The 18538-nt window shown below is 32.7% G+C and overlaps 2 long non-coding RNA genes across 2 annotated transcripts; both read right to left on the bottom strand.

Annotated features, from left to right (window-relative positions):
- Positions 1 to 3736: 3736 nt before the first annotated feature.
- Positions 3737 to 5487, bottom strand: LOC104648801 (uncharacterized). The gene is made up of 3 exons (XR_742755.4): positions 5133 to 5487; positions 4974 to 5059; positions 3737 to 4119 (listed from the first exon to the last, which is right to left on the bottom strand). It is a non-coding gene; the product is annotated as an uncharacterized lncRNA (long non-coding RNA).
- Positions 5488 to 6563: 1076 nt separating this feature from the next.
- Positions 6564 to 17660, bottom strand: LOC138337662 (uncharacterized). The gene is made up of 4 exons (XR_011211052.1): positions 17495 to 17660; positions 16381 to 16454; positions 6787 to 6847; positions 6564 to 6686 (listed from the first exon to the last, which is right to left on the bottom strand). It is a non-coding gene; the product is annotated as an uncharacterized lncRNA (long non-coding RNA).
- Positions 17661 to 18538: the final 878 nt, after the last annotated feature.

Genomic DNA, 18538 nt, shown 5'->3' with positions numbered 1-18538 from the left:
ATATCATAATTCATGTTTTACCATAAGTAAATTCAACCATAACATGCATGCATATCAACATACATGAACCAAGATCCTTATTTAATAAAGGAACTTAATCATAACCTCCCTTGAAATCCACTTGTGAAATGCATAAGTAGAGTCCATACTCCTACCTATACTAAGAAACTCTTTAAGAAACCATGACTATAGTTCTTATTCTTTTCTTAGCTCATTTTTTAACATTTGGGAGATATAGTCATAACCGACATAGACCATGTGCTTTACATGGAATCCGGTGTCATATAATCCCACATGGAAAAAAGGTGTTATACTTGCCAAGGTGAAACCTACATAATAGCTATCTAGGTGGATCCACTAGCTAAAATCTATGGAGGTACGTAGTTAAGGGACAGTGAGATAGTTTCTAAAAACCGAACTATTGCATTAGCGAAGAGGCTCCTATCTCATTAGTATCACATAGATGACCCAACCTATTGCATTAGCCAAGGGGTCTTTTCCTCATTGTACATATCCACTAGGTTCTAAGCTTAATCTCGATCTTTTATATCTTTAAGCCTTTTCTTATCATTAGTTCATAAAGTAGGCTTTAGGGACTTACTCCCTCATATATCATAAAACTCAAAGGTTTCATAGATGGAAATGATCTTTCATCATAGAAACTACATTATGTGAGAATGTCCTTTCACATAATTATACATATTCATAACATAGTCTGGTTTAGAGTAAAATTGAGGAAACCTTTTGAGAGAATCTCATTCACTAGACTATCCTTAACATACCTCATTCATACATTCATGTGTGTACATATATGATAAATCCTTTCACATAAACACCTTAAGATAACACATGTTCATACTTCATTAGTCTCATACTTTTCATGCATAATAAGATATAAAGGTGCATATGATAATTATCCTTTCAATTAGCACCATAAACATATAATACTCATAATTATGCATTGAGTGTGTATACATGTTGGTCTTCATGATAACATAATAGCAAAAACATTGTTTTTGAGAAAGCCTCCATTCAAAGGATCACAAGACATTTACAATATCACAAAGTCATGAACAACTCACATAAACATCATTTAGGGACTATAGACCACATACCAATATTTCATCATAGGAGATAAGAGCACATTCAACATTTGAATAGACAACTCCTAACATGTATATGATCACACATTCATATAAGGTTATCTAGGTAGGGTCATTCTACAATTGTACATCACAATAAGGCATGTAGACCATACTTTATCCTAACATCATTATTCCCATTATCAATACACCTTAATCGTGATACTAACATTGAGGATTACATAGATAACCTTCATGGCGCACCTTCATACTAATAATCATCATAACCAAAATTCACATTACATTTACTGACCTCAAGGCCATTATTACAGCATGTACAGAAAGACAAAAAGTAAACACTGCCAACATAAGTGGACCAAACCATATAACATCAACTTCAATACAATAGACTAAAAGTTAAGTCAACTTACCAATTCTCCAAGCCTTGATCAATCATATATAAATACTCCAAAATTAATAATCAATATCTAAATATAGTAATATAATTTAAAAATACATCACAATCTAAGCATAATTTTATAAACATCATGACAAGATCACAAAATTCACTTTATAGGCAAAATTGAGAGACTAGAGAGATCATGGGTTCTTCAAGGAATTATATTAAAAATTATCTTTAAAACCTTGATTAAACATAAATTTATAATTACAATGACTTTGAAAACTATTTGAACTGAACCCATGTTCAGATAAAAAATTAGGAAATTTGATTGTAGAAACTCTTTGGAAAATCTTTGATAGAACTCTTTGGATGAAAGGTTATCAAAAGATCAAGAGTTCACATACATTATTGATTGAATACTCCCAAAATTTGAAAAATAATCAGTTGGAAATCTATCTTGTAGCTTGATCTTGAGCTTGGTCTTCAATGGAGTTCTATAAAGAATCTTATTTGAGAAAAAGGTTTAATTTGAAGATTAAATTCTAATTCTAGGTTTAGGTGTTTTAAATAAATTAAAATACCCTAGAATAGGTAAAATAACCTTTCACCCTTTAATTAGAACGAGGGGTGAATTGGTAATGGCCAAGACATTGTAGGACAGCAGGTGTCATTTGACGGCCACCAATGACGGGGCGTCAACTGGATGACACGCCTTCTTGCGCTCCGTTGATTTTGTCAGACACTCACTAATTTGGGGTCTAAACTCCCAGTATAAGTTTGGATCCACGCTCCCTTTTGACGTGGCGTCAATTGGTTGAAGGGGCGTCAACCACGTGCGTTAATGAGGTTGTTTTGGCAGCTTCCCGACAAACGTTTCGGTCCTTCTCAAGGACCCTTCGGGTGGTCCTTAAGGAGTCGTACCAGGACGTTTCGACCCTAAAATTGAACATCTAGATACTAGGTTCCCCTCCTATAATTTTTTACTCCAAACAACACTTCAAAACAAGGCAATCATATAAGGACACACTAGCACACAAAAGGCTAGTTTCCAGACATCTTCGTCCTGCTTTGACGTTTGACCTCAAACCTCTTCAAACCAACTATTACAATTTGTTTCTCACCTTATTAAAAAATTATTAACTATTCAAACTCATGTGAGGCTTTAGTTCTTCCTATTTTATTTAGAGGGTCGTTACACCGCGTTTCTCCCTTTGAACATGCCTAAATCGATATTTCTCAGCCTCTACTTCTTGGATTTGTGATCATCATGATCTGATGTCAAGTCTTGTATGTGGTGTATGGGTTACATCCAAACCACTCTTATTATGTTATAAAGGCTTGTGTCAGACTTAGTACTACTCTTTGTATATCTTATGTACTCTGTTGATATCATTTATGTCATTCTAGGATTTTAGACTTATATTAGATTTCATTACATCGTACTAATGTCAAGTGACTTACTTAGGGTATCATGCGATCGTATTTGTCATGTCACATCTAGGGTATATTTTGAGTTATGACAGGATCATAAGCCCTTTTTATCATAAAACCCCATCCCTTAAATTATTTGACCAAGTCTCTAACCTCTTTTATGGGTCATTTACTATGGGTCATAGAACCTTATATGGACCATCCTATTGGTCCATCAGAATATTTCAGAAACTATAACAAATCCAACTTCTAGGACCACTTTGTAAATCTGCCTTTTATGGACCATAGGACCTTGTAAGGTCTATAGGTAGCTTCCGTAAAACCTGCACAAGTGCTAAAACTAAAACTTTTCATCAAGGTGTTACATTATGAGAAACCATATCTATGTGAGTTTTGCATCTAGTAAAAATAAACTAATTATAATTACATCTAGTAATATAGAATTCTTAATTTTCTTTTAGAAGATAAGTTATTGGAATTTGGGATGATTGATCACAACAAATAGTTTGAATATGGAAGGTTCATATAGCAATCCCAGCTATATTAAAGAATAAGGTGTGCTTGTTGTTTACAATTTCTATAAAGGTTTATTGCAGGAAAGTTCATAATGATAGCTCATCCTTAGTGCAAATATCCTTTATTTTCTTTCTTCAATAGAAGTCTGTTAGAATAAGGCATTGTTGTAAAGCAAAAGAGGATGAATCTGATTCCGATAAAATATTTAGTTTAAGATCACAAGATTTAAAAGTATTTTCCTTTTTAAGTTGTGTTCCCTCTCAAACTAAGATGAGCAAATTGAAATTGTGAGAGTATCGAATAGTAAGTCTAAACAAAGTATCTAACATAAGCCAAGAGTTGTTTTCCACCACATCCTTGTGCCAAACTACTAGAAAAGTCATCATGCACAATACCACAAACATGTAGAGCATGGAAAATTCTCTTATTAGTGGTCCTTAAGCTTTAACCACCATAGTGTGTAAAGAGACTCCCCTCTCGGATTCTCTGGATTTAATTTCTATTTTCTTCTCTACTTAAATTTGTTATGAGTATTTCAGTGTCTACATAGTTCATCCCATATATGGAACCTCCTGGGCTTTGTACCTCTTTTGTGAGAATATGAAAATAAAATTGCTAGTCTATGCTTTCCTTTCAACCCAACCTTCGTAACAATCTAGTACTATGGGTAAGTGATGCACATTTTTTCTGCAAAAAAATTAAACGTGTAATATTAGAAATAAATAACAATAAATATGATGTTTGAACAAATATTAAATCCAAGTATTCCTTAAATTATTTAAAGATATGTTTCTTGAGTACTTGTTGAATATTACCTCATGTATACCATCAAAATCTAGTTAATCATTAACGAATTAAGTATAGTTGATCACCTTAATGTCGTTGCCTTGTAAATATATGTTCTTATAGATTTTTTCACACCCAAAAGCTTTGGACAATTCTTCCACCATTCTCATGATTCTCTTCTAATTGTCTTTGTTAAGAAAGTAAGATATTTTTTACAATGTAAACCATCCAAAACTCTAGCTTCTAAATACACTATTTCCTCATAATAATCTAGACTAGGAGATGGAGAATTACATGATAAAGTGTAAACTACATTTCATCCATAAATGTGTTACAAGACACACCAACAAAGTTCACGTAACCAACAATCATGCCACTAGTCAAGGTGTAGTGAGAGTGTACAAGAGATTCTACACCTTGAGTAATGCAATGGTTGTAGGCTACGGGAACCTGTGTGGTGTATCTTGGAAAGCATTTATGGATGAAGATAGTTAAATCTTCATTTATGGAATTCTCCATTCTGCATTGATATTACTCTCAGAGAATAGTGTTTTACATCCAAAGACTTGAAAGGTTTACATTTGTAGTGGGATATAAAATACCAAAATCAAATTGCTTTAAAAACTCACATATGGAGTGCAATTCAATTCGCTTTTTTTGGTGTTATTGGTTCTTAGCATCCCGTTATCTACGTCCCCACTACACACAAAAGATTAACGAGTCTAAGAAGGAAGAAGGAGAAATTAAAAGCATACTAGTATACTAAAACAGATCTAAACCACGGGCGCCCTCAGCATAACACCAAAAAAGAACCGCACGCCCTATCCACTAAAGAACACAACTGCAAAGAAGAAAAAAGAGGAATAAAAATGCATGGAAAAAAGATGGGATAAGGTACAAGGTGGTGGACTTACTTCTTGTAGCTGAACCAAGAGCTTAAGAAAGGATATGACGAGCATCAATCACCCAAAGGAGGAGGAACTGAAACTAAATAGATCAAGAAAGAAATATTTCAAGGTGCAAGGGGTGAGGGAAGCAGCGAGAAGGAAAATGACGAAAGGGGGAGTGAATTATGAAACCCTACATATAGATATATTTATAGCTCCATCCGGTTTAACATTGGGCTGGGCTTTAGGATGGGTCAATTTCTTGTTTAAGTTTTGTGGTCCATTTTTTTGTTTGGTATATTCCCTTGTTGGTTTAACATTGGTATGCATTGATATTTGTGATAAAAAATACTCAAATTTAATTTTAAAAAGATATCTTGCTTCACTTCTCTTTTTTGTCAACTTCCTTCATTTCAGCCGCAATTGATTTTGGATGCAGTAAGAATAAGAAAGATCGATAAAATATCATTTTATATATGAGGGTAAGGTATTGGGATTTTCAAAAGTTATTATAATTTTTTGTCCAAAAGTTGTTACAAGCTCTTCTATAGTCCAAACAATTTCTTAAAAATTGATCATTTGATCCCAATTTTAATATGTATTAATATTCTTCTTTTTGTGAAACCATTTTTCTGGATGAAATGATTTAAAATAAATAGAAGATATAAAGTTATTTATTATTTAGGTTCAAGTAGAAATGGATGTAAAAGTTTCAACTATCCTCATTTGAGATCATGTTCTGGACATGAATTTCATGTGAAAATAAAATAATTCTTTTGAATAAAAAATATTATTTCGCTTGAACTTCTAGACTTATTTTTTAAAATTATATTTTTTAGATCTATATTAATTGTTGTATTGTGTATTAGTACTAGATAGTGGATGAACTTATTATTCGGATGTCCAACATATTTTATTTTGGGTCCGATTTGAGCCTTTTTGTCTATTTTTCTATAATATGGTCTTTTTTAACCAATAAAATGAGTCATGTGGTCAAATTTAATTCAAGAAAAGTATTAACGGTGTAAATATTTTTCCCAATTACTATACTTTTATATTTTAGAGTGTCTTTCAAAAAAATAAAAAATTCGAAATAAAAATTCGAATTCAAGATGAAACAACAGTTAATTATGAATAATGTACATAAAATACATTGAATTTTTTCATGTACATTAATAAGATCACCATGTGAATTGTATTATTAATTATTTCCTCTAGATTGTTAAATTAAATTATAAAATATAACGAAACTATTAAATTTTGAAAATTCTACGAGAACTTTTTGGGATTTTTTTAGAAAATATACAAATCAAAGAAAACAAATTTAAAGTAAATTACAAATCAAGAAAAACAAATCCATATTTATCTATATTTAACTAAAAGAAGAAAAAGATATCATCTTCTTAAGCCAAGTAGCAACATAAAAATGACATATAACTATAGGACAAAAGAAATTACCTTTGTTACGATCCAAAAAACTCGACTCATGAGAACACCTACCAACACTCCTCTCTCCCCCTCTCTCTGTGTATGTATATATATACATACACACAATTACGAGCAACAGACCAATCCCATAACCTGCTAGACACAATTACAAATTTATGAAAAGCTCACAAGTCCCAAAAAAGAAGCTTATGTAAAAACATATCTAAAATACAAAAAGACTTCATAAGCTCACCCCTTATTCTTCGAAGACTCCACAATTGGCCAAAACTCAATGTTGGCGACTAAGCTAGAATCTACACCAAGAAAAGTATATGTAAATTATATTATTTGTACCAAAACAACATGTACCAAAAAATATCAAGACCAGCTAAGCATGGAAAATAAAAACATTAATGAAAAGTGAGAAAGTAAAAACCTAGAGGTCACAAAAAAATGAAACCGTAACAGAAAACCTAACTTTAAATAACTTGAGTCTAGGAAAGGATAAATGTAAAGACAAATAGTTATACATAACTTAATTTGACCCCATCCTCATAAGTTCAAAGGGTACACTCGTGAACAATTGAGAGTAAATACGTACCCCTATGAGCCTGAGAGTTACAGCTAAGGAAACTACTAGGTAGTTTATGAGTATTCAAGAAAAATGATAGTCATCCATGGACTCATACTGTTATAAATGAACCCCAAAATAATCCAATAGAATTAGCAAGCCACGACTTGAACCTGACTAATAAAGGTGATTACGAAAACTTAATCGTGCCTAATAGATACGCATTAGGGCCTTGAAATGTGACTATAGATATACAAATAGGCCTCAAAGCATGGATAATAGTATCATGTTAGGTCCTTAAATTATGGATAAAAAATTTATGCAATGTCCTCGAACCCTGAGGAGATACGCCAAGGCCTCGAACCGTGGTTAAAAGACCTCAAATGGCACAATCATCCGCTCTTCCTCAAACTTGTAAAACCTTAAAAACTGGTAAGTGGAGTTGAAAAAAATTATACAAAAGTGTTAAATGGTTCCAGTTTATACGGGCCGAACATAGGTAGTCGTTGAAGTTGAGTTGGAAATTTGGAACTTTATGAGTCCTAAATAAAATTTCCTACGGACCAAAAGAATGGTCTATAGACCTTTGTACGACCCATTGGCAGGGTAGTAGGGGGATTCCACACTTAGAAAAATTTTGATGAACTTTGGGTATATAATTAAGACTACGTACAATATAAGGTCATGTAGTCAATAGCCCAGGCTTATAGAAAGTGCATGGACTTAAAGATATTTTTGGATCTAGGGTTCTACAAGAGGGCTCTACGGGTGGTAGAATGTTCTAAAACCCATAGGATGGGTCCATGGACTTTCGAAACCTAGTACTTGGTTCTGCGGATGACCAAGACGGTCCATAAAGGTTTGTACGGACCGAAGTCAGTCTGGAGAGTCCCTCTGGTATTTTTTTAAGTTTGGATTATTTGGGTCTTTTTCTACCCTTTATACACCTAAACTATGTCATTTTGACCCTATATCTAACTAAATCTAAATTTACTCTTCAAGTGAAACTATTTCCCTCTCATTCACTGTAACCCTCAAAAGCTCGCAAGGTTTTCTCTCCAAATCCTATCCCGGGATTCCCTCAAGTGGATTAGTGTTTTTCAATCCTTTAAGTTTCCTTCTCCAATTCCAAATCAAATATTCATCAAGGTTTGTGGAATTTTCATTAATGAATCATTTACATCCAATGAGTCTCGAAGATTTCTCTACTTTTTTTCAAAGATTCAAACTCAAATCTCCAAGGTTTGCATGATTATGTATGAGTTCAATTTTTTTATGAATTAATTCACTGTATTCAATCTTATTTATCAAGATTTAATTTAAATTACATGTTTCCAATTATATTTTTCATTAATTTGTGCTATGTATGTATTTTGATAATGAAATTAAGCTTTAATGATGTACATGCATTATGAATCGAAAATATTATGACACAAGGATTTTCAAATATAGTGTCTGTATGATCCTATGAAATTAGGTTGCTTCCCATTAATGTAATCTCATTATGAAATATGATCATGATTTAGATGATTTTGATAACTCTCCTATGCAATGATTGTGTTATGCATCATGATTTTTAAAGAGCTACTCTTAAGTATATGTATTGTTTTTTAGTAGAGTTGAACTTCGCACTGAGTAGACTGGCGGTGACTAACCACGTTTCATAAACTATGTGTCACCATAGGTATAAGACCAAGAACTCATGATCTCAAGGAGGTTATAGGCGAGTACCCAATCTCTAAATGCTCTTGATCTTGAGGGGGACTAATAGTGAGTACCTAGTCTCAAAGTTATTAATGATGATGCCTTTTTGTCCCAGAAAGATATATTGAGCCCTCTTTGATGGGGTGATATATCAAACTCCATATTTAGATGACATGGTTATATGTTGGTAAATAGTTTATCTCACACACTAGTATGACATGGTTTAAGATTTTGTTATGATTTTTATAGTTTTGCATTGACATTATTCCTTGATTTATTGACATACTTTATCATATTTGATATGTGTGTACTTGGTCATGCAATGTACCACTGTGAAATTGTATCCAACCAATAGTTACAAACAAACATGCATGATAAAAAACACAAAGAACAGTATCACTTGAAAGCCACAAATCACATAAACTGGTTGATTTCATGAGATTATCAACATGATGTCATCTCATATGTTTTCCTATATATATCCTAACATGAATTGCACCAATGATACTATAAAGTAGTATACATGCATACATACATAAACCAAAATAACATATAACCATCACCTACCTCGAATCAAGCCTCTTGAAAACTCTTAAAGAACATAAATTTTCCCATTTTGAAGTTCACTTGCTTGTTCTTGGTCTAAAACAATAAATACATGCTACAATAAATTAAAAAATTACCTAATAATACCTTATTATAACCAAATATTAACTCCATCCCAATTCATGATCATCTTTCCCAACTTAGGGCTTTTTTCACCATGAAATCATGTCACAACCTTCCCTCAAGAATAATATCTTAGATTCTAAATCTTAATAACCAATTTACAAGATTAACGAGTAAGAAACTTACCTTTACCAATGAATTCCATGGAAATTTAGTGTAAACAACCCTAATCACCCCTCATAATTCCAAGAATAAAAGTGTAGAAAATAGGAGGTTTTGGGGTTGTTTCTGTATAAAATCTCGACTTACCCAACTATAGTGGTTTATCCTGCGATAGTATATGCACACTGCTACTTTAGCGGATTACATAAACTTCAAAAGATTATAAATCTCCAAAAAAAACAATTTTTCACAACGTACCTTTTACCTTTTACATGCCAAACAATTCCCTCCACATCAAGATTAATTTCAAGAGTTCTATATACTTGAATTCGATTCCGTGAATCCCCAATGGCTCCTTAATTTCTAAACAAGTAATTAAATACCAAGACTAAACATTGCACCCTATTAATTCTTGGATGGCTCTAGAACTCACCTAGCTAGATTATGTTTAAGGTTGGCGTACCTAACAAGTTTTAAGTAACTAACCCAAAAGTTTTTTGGTCTAAATTATTTCAATATTGTCTAAGTCATAATGATCGGAATGGGTCATTACATATACAAATTTTAATCTTCCTTAAATTCAATTTATGTTTCATACTTTTTAAATAATTTAACTTTAAACTCCTTATGGTTATAGTCATCATACATGTGCATAACTTTGATCACAAAATTTTTGTCAAAACATCATCAAATAAATCAGGACAGAGGGAGAACGCTAAAACATCCCAGAGATCATTTAATACCTTGGAAATTAGAAATTAATTTTGAAAGGGAAAAGTTGCAAAAAAGTGTGTTGGTACGGTTCCTACAAAGCCTATATATGGGTCACAGGAGGCTCTCGCGGAACTTGGGATGAATTTTAGAAAAACAAGTATTTGATGATAATTTATAGATAAACATGGTGAGTCGTAAGATTTTCTATGGGTCATAAAAAGAGTATCTGGCATGGGTTCAGAGTTTGTGATTTTAAAAACCTAAGGTTCTACGAAAGAGACCTACGAGTAATAGGAATGGTTACGGGCTATTAAAAGATTTTATTGAAGGTTTCTTGGATTGAAGTATTTTTGGTAAACTGGGTCAACGATAAAGGTCTATGTACGTATCTTTGAAAGTTCCACGACACACAGAAAGGGCGTCGTGGAAATGTGTTAAATTTTTAAATCCTAGTACTTATCCTACGACCGATGAGGATTGTCCATAGAATTTCTTGTGGGTCATAGATCGAATTTATGGGGTCTTTCCAATAGTTTTTTATTAAGGGTATTTTGGTCTTTTCCTACCCATTTGATTCATAAATTATGTCGTTAACCGTAAAAGTATCCCTATAAGTGAATTTACTCTTTAAAACTTAGTATATTCCGTCACATTCACTCATATCCTTAATTCCTTCCAAGTTCATCCTCTCAATTATCTCAAACTCCAAGGTAAAAAACAAGGGTTCAAGGGCTTCAAGATTTTTGTGTCTTGCTTTTAAGACTTTGATAATCACAGTATGTGAGAACTTCATCAATTGATTCCTTTATCCATTGGTTTCCAAAAGAATCTAAATTCTCCAATTTAATCTTCAACTAAAATTTAGGCTTGCATGTTATTCTCCATGGGTTCAATTCATTGTGATTAACTTGTCTAAAGTCAATCTTATTATGCATGATTTAACTCAATTATATGATTTTCAAGTGTTTCCACACGAATCATGCCCATGTCTATTTTATAAATATGAACAATGATTATGAGCTTGTGGATTAGGATTATGAATCATTAAATGTTTTAAGAAAGTAATGATTTATTACTAATGGATGCTTTTAAGAGAAAATGACTATAACATATCGTAACTCCAAATAGCTAAGAATGAATTTAAGAAACTAAAAATAATAACTTTTGGAAAGAAAGAAAAAAATCTAGAAAATTTTCTAAGTTAAGAAAGTGAGTTTTGGTCATTTTCAAACAGTCATAACTCCTAGATCAGGATGAGTTGGATGTAGTTCTTGATATGGTTGGAACTTACTTGGAGATATCTTTCCAACGCCTCCGAGTTTGTGCATTTTCAATATAATATGAGGGATATATGCTTTTCAGAAGTTGGATTTTTGGATTGAGAAAGGATCAAATTCGGTGTTAAGGAAGGGAAAACTAGTCTTTTCACCAATTAATTTCCTATTTCATTTTAGGGTTTTGTTGGGGTAACAACTAAGTTTAGTTCAGTTTTAGAAAATCAAAATTACGCTCAGCGCTTGGAGAAGAGAGAAAAGAAGAAGGAAAGGGAGTAGAGTCAAGAATTTGCCTAGAACGCCAAGGTTTGCGAGTGGAATTCGTCGGGGTTGATCCCTAGCAAGTTATGAGATCTTTTCGTGTTGGGTTACTTCACCCATACACCAACTTCTGTAAATTCAGCGATTTTGATGTAGGTTGAATGATAAAAAGTGAAGTTCTTGAAGAACATTGTTGATTGAGTTGTTGCATGTCTAGTATTGATTTGTTTCATGTTTACAAGTTGTTTTTCAAGTCAAATATATTCGGCATTGAGGGTAATAATGATCGTAAGTGTTTGGGGAAAGAACCATGGAATTTTAGAGGGTTTTAGAGATGAAAAACAGAGAAGAAAAGTTGAGAATGTTTGTCCGTAGGGCCTAGGAGCGGCGTGCCTTCCATAGCCCCACCGGACAATCTCTGTCCATTGGGCCCTGGAACATCGCGCCAGTGAGAGTGCCTCAACTTAGACTCTGAAGTTTGAGGCATTGCGCCCTACGCCTCTCAGAGCGCCAAGGACTCCAGTTCACCCCATTCCTTTCCCACTCTTTCGTACTAGTTCCTATGTGATACATCCATGTTTCTTAGTCGATTCAAACACTCTAAGGTACATCTAAAAATCATGAAATTATCCATAAATATGAGATTATGAACCTTGAGTCCATAATCCAATTCAAGGAAATATAAAGTCAAATAAGTTGAGAGTTAAGTCTAGATGTTAAGAAGTGAGTTAAAACAAAGTTCCTAAAGTTTTAATCGTCTTTAATAAACATTTTACCTTTATTTTAAGACTCAAGTTTCAATTTGAATAAAGAGTAAAGAGTTGAAGTCTTTCCTTCAAATAAATATACGGCAATTAAGTATTCCCTAAGAGTTGATTTAAGTTCAAGCTAAGTAAAGAGTAAAGAGTTGAGTTAATTTCTAAATAGTTATAAATAAATTAAGTATTCCCTAAAGACTATATATGTTTTCACATTTAAGTTACGGGGAAACTAAGATTTCCAAAAGAGTTTTGAGAAAGAAAAGGGAACATTGATTCCAACAGAGCTTTCTAAGGCTAAATGTTGAGAAATTATCTCAACCCAGAGAAGGAAGTTATTTCTAAAATCATAAGCTAAAGTATATTTTGGGAGTAGTATTGAGCACCGATGCGGGGATGGGAGTTCATATTAACTCAAGTCTCCATGAAAGCCATGTAATCAGCATAGGTATTAACGGGATCATATTTTTTAAATGATCACGCAAGTTAAGTCGTGGATACACTAAGTTAAGTAGCTCTATGCGACGGCAAAGTATAGGACAATTCTAACAGAGTAGGCAAGATGTTGTATCACCACTTAGGCTCATAGTAGTGGTTGTCGGTTGGACAATTTCCCAGAGAAACTATATAACTTCATATATAAGTATAGTTGAGTTTTTTATTGCATTTTCTTTAATGAACTAAGTGTTTTCCATTGTTTTACAAGCTTTATATATTGCATATGTCTAATTGCTTTATATTAAGTGAAGTTATTCATAAGTTAAGCAGAGTCAAGGTAAGTGTTCCTTCTTACTTTTTCTCAAGCTTAAGTTGTTGTTAGCATTCCAACTTGCATACTCGTACATTCAATGTACTGATGTCAGTTGGCCTGCATCATACCATGATGCAAACACAGGTAACTAGGATCAACATCATCCAGCGCTTCGTTGATCCAGTTGAGCACTCGAAGTCAGTGGTGAGCCTCATTATATTCTGGAGGACACATTTACTTGATTTTCGGTCTTTCTTTTATAGGATGTTGTAGGGTTTGTTCCAATATCCATCTTAGTATTATATAGGCTTCATAGACAGTCAGACAGTTAGTATTAAGTCTCTCATCTTTGTATTTCTTACATTTTGTTATGAGACTTAAGTGTCATTTTGGCCAACTTAATTACTTTAAGTTATATTATGAGAAAGTCTTCTTTTATTGAGTTAAGTCTTCCGCTGAGTAAAGTAAGACATGTCAAGGGTACGCTCAAGTCCAGCAATGTCATTGAGTGTCGGCCCACATTCAGGGTGTGGGCTCGTGGCATGACAATGACAATGATTTATGAAAGGTTTTCCCACATTTAAATGGAATCATGATTTAGATGATTAGGAATGTAAGTGTTTTGATATGAATTCATGTTCTAAAAAGATCTACTCAATATAAACTTGTGATTGGATTGGTAATTTTTAATTGTTTCAGTATCATTTCTATGTATTTGATACGATTATGATTATGTTTTTTCTGTTGGGATTTACATAGAATTGAAAGATTTTAGAATGGAGGTCTTACCTTTAGAAAGGATTTGATATTTAGTGGCAATTCTCTTGTCCCAAACTATGTGCCATGTAGTATTGTCTTAAATGACCTTGCTAATAGATTCAACTTAGCAATTATGAATTATTCAGAGTTCTACCTTGGCAAGTAAAATCTCTCTTTTCGATGTGAAGGTTACACCATATTCATGTTATAGTCACGTGGTGTTATTATCAGTTAATGGTAAATATCCCACAAATGAACTATGTTGTTTTCAAAAGTTTTTACAAAGATTTTTCTGTGGTTTTTAATATACAATAACCTTGTTTATGATTTACAATTTCTCTTTTAAGACTCTTACTATGTTTACTTTTTTATGCATATTAAGTTTAAGTTTATCATATTATCATGTCTAAATTTTTATGCATTTCCGTCATATTCAGTATATTCAAAGTAATGTGGCATAGTGTTCCTATATTGTTTCATAATATAGAGTCTGACGCTTCTAATTCTCTTGGGCATGGCTAAATCAAGATTACTCTACTTTATATTGGATTGGTGAGTCCTTGTGAATCGAGGGCAAGATCGTGGACTACTTAATTGCTTTTTTGTATTTTAGTTTTCAGATTTTATTTGTTACTCAGGGGTTTGTCCTAGTTACATATATGATAGTAGAAAGCTTATGCCAAACTTAGAAGTATTCTGCGTATTCTCTTATGTACTCTGTTGAATATTTTATTATGTCATGCTTATGTTAAGTGGCTTGTTTATGATCTCTATTGGTCCTATTAACCATGTCACCTCTAGGCTGTCCTTTGGATCGTCACATATCAAGATATTAAAATGAAAAGTCAAAATTAAAAGTTCAATTTGAATTTTATAAACATGTTTAAAGTATATATTTATAAAAACATCAAAACTACACTAATGCATTAGGAAATCATTATTGAATAGGAAATAGAGTAAAAACAAAAACTAACTAAAAAATACATAACCCAGAGGAAAACACATTAAATACGAACGAACAACCTTAACACCGAATCAAACTACTATCATCATTCGTCATTACTACTAGTATTCACTACAAAACAACTCCAAAAAATATCCAATCTTATTGAACATTAGGTAAAATGGTGGTTGAACATTCTAGTCTGGAGTATTGATTCAGAAGTTGGAAGAGAGAAGAAAAACTTTGTTCAGAGACATAGAAGATTTGAAGTCATGGAACTCAACAAAAACACAAGCAACGACAGCCAAAAAACTTCATCCTTACACAAACAAGTAAATACCTATGAAACAAAGTTAACAGAGTAGAGTTCTCATAGAATAAAAAGTTCTTTGAAAGTAAGATATTTTTTGTGTAATTAATAAGAGTGTAGCTACCAAACTAGCAACACTTTCAATTTTTGTTGTTACAATCTAACTAAAATTAATTTGTAATAAAATTTAATGCCATATTAATCATATAAATTTTGAATTTCAAAGAGATTTATCAAAAGATGTAGCAACGAAATTTTTCTTAGTACATTCGTCGTCATGCATTAATTAATTAATCACAACTTTTTTTGTTGTTAATTTTGTATGACAATTTAGTGTGTCAATATTTTGCGCTTACTTTAAGTGACACAGTACATATTCTATTTCCAATCTATCACTATTTAATAACTCAAAATTTATTCTTTGCGATCAAATGACTATTCAATAGCTAATTCATTGTCACGTAGCGATAGAATATAGTTTGTTTTTATTTTTTATCCTTAAAAATTGATATTTTATTAGTTGTACGGATTCTAAATAAGCTCCTAGAGTTTGATTTCATAAGTTTTAGTCTACTGTGCAACAATTTCTTTTGAGTAGAGCAAATATGACTCATCTTCATTTCTTCGGAAAACATCTCCATGTTGTGTTCTTATTTTGATCTATGTGGATGACATTATTATCACATGAACAACGTCTTCATTAGTTACTAATTTTCAACAATAACATAAAGATTCTTTTCATATGAAAGAGGATAGGTGTTAGTGCATGGTGAGTCTGTGTCATGGTCTGATTCCACATAATTCAAGCCTAATAGTGATAGCATGCATAAATATGATGAGATTGATCGGGATTGATAGTCAAATGATTGCGACGGATAAAACATGGATACTATTGTACGAAGATTTTGTATTGAGTCATAGTGCGTCGCTTGAGAATAAACAACGAATTTAAGTCGAAGGTGTTGATATACCGTGGTTTCACGCACGTCTTTAGTCTCTTATATGATAAACTAGCCAAGAAAGGAGGGAGAGGAATCGCCAAGCCCTACATTGATGAAACAATGTAGACGCAAGTATGAATCAGTAAATGGAATATACTAAGTATGAGGAATATGTATAAAACATGAATCATGGCAATAAGGGGAGATAATCGAAAAAGCTAAACATCATAAAATCTCTTTAGAAAAATCATAAATCGTGACATAGTTAATGCATTCTTAAAATCATAAGGAGAGCTTCATAAAACGTTTGAAAGTAAATTAGTTCGTTATGTGGGAAATAACTATTAATCAACATAGACCACGTGAGTTATAACGTGGAATTCGGTGTCTTGATCCCATACAAAAAGGAGATGTCTTTGTTTGTCAAGGGAACGACCTTAAACTTCTAAATTAGGTGGATCCACTATATATGTCACTTAACACAACCTACGAAGCCACATAGTCAGGGACAAGGAGATTTCTACTAGAGATCCCGCATCTGCTAATGGGAGAGTCTCCAGCTCAATATCCTCGTGGTGCTAAGTAAAAATCCTCACGAAATAGTGATAAACAAAAACTTATCATCTTCCATGGAAATACACAATTAAGTTACTAATTCAATCTAAAAACATCATAGAGTTGCTTCTTAAACCATGTGTGGAAGCCTATCACCATTCATGATTTTACAATTTGGGAAAGCTTTTCACAATTTCATGCATATGTAACAAAATCCCTTCACAATTAATCGATGCTAATCTTAAAGCAATCTATATCATAAAATATATCTTTTTTCATAAATTATTCATAAGTTCACGAAAACATCATTCATAACTTCATGGTCATTCTTCAAATTCATGCAAATCGGGGTCGTAGTAAAAAAATCATGATTAATGTGTGGGTTCATATTGAATCGATTGAAAATCATGAAATTAAATCTAAATAATCACAGAATATGATCAAAATCAAACAATCTAAATTCATACAAATAAAACCCATGAGAAATTGAATGAAAATCTAACCAATTTTGAAAAATTGAAGAATGGAAATTGAGGAATCTTTAGGGACTCAATGGGTGAATGAAACTCATCGATGAACTCCTACATACCTTGATCTGGAAGCCTTAAGCAATGATGAGAAAATGTGATTTGAACTTGAGAAACATTAGAATCCTTCTTCTTCTTCCCTGAGTTTGAGAGGGAAATTGGGGAGGATGAATTTGTTTAGGAATTAAGGGAATGAGTTTAAGGGGGATAGTTTTATGACCTAAAACTCTTATATAGGGCTAGGAATGAGGGTCAAAATGACAAAGCTTAGGCTTTAAGCAAATACGAACAGATCTAAATGCACATTAAAAATAATTATCGGACCCAGTCTACGAAATCAATCTACGGTCAGTAGGATTTTCCACAAGCTGTTGTGGTCAACCATAGACCAAATCTATCCAACTTTGACGAGACATTCTACGGCTCGTAAGACTTCATACACTTCGTAGACCCTATTAGTATACTCAACTTTAACCCAAAATTCCACTAAGTCTTGAACTTTTCTATGGGACCTTCTTACAGTATATAGTCCATTTGACGAATCATCCTATACTTAATTATAGAGTGAGTTACTAGAACTTGATTTTAAAAAGATTTTTTTTCTTTTATTTCTCCTACGAGACTGGTCTATGACCCGTAGAACTTTCTTCGAACCATAGACAGGCCTCGTGGACTTGAACCAGTAGCCATCTTTTAGCCTTTTTTTCCTTTTCCAAATTCCAGATGTTACATCAAATTTATACCTATCTGGTTTATCATGAGAGGATCAAACACATCAAAGTAGATTTTCAGTATATGCAAGAAGGAGTAGATAAATGAGTCATTATTCTTTCATATGTGTCTAATGATCTTCAAATAGCTTATGTGTTTATAAAATACATTGCACGACAACACCATTAGTTTCTAGTAGGCACATTGATGCTTCTTGATCCACTAGTATCAATTTGGGGGGGGGGGGTTAGCATGATGGACAACTTGCAAATCATGAATTAGTAGTGAATGATTGTATATACATTAATGTAACTATATAGTGTTATAAGCAAGTGTAATTATGAAAACTTGTTCTAGTGATCAAATAGAATAAATATTGTGATAGAATTACAATT

This window comes from Solanum lycopersicum, chromosome 8 (assembly GCF_036512215.1).
Source record: "Solanum lycopersicum chromosome 8, SLM_r2.1".
NCBI classification, from domain to species: domain Eukaryota; kingdom Viridiplantae; phylum Streptophyta; class Magnoliopsida; order Solanales; family Solanaceae; genus Solanum; species Solanum lycopersicum.
Note: the sequence above shows the minus strand (reverse complement) of the source record. Positions and strands in the feature narration are given on the sequence as shown.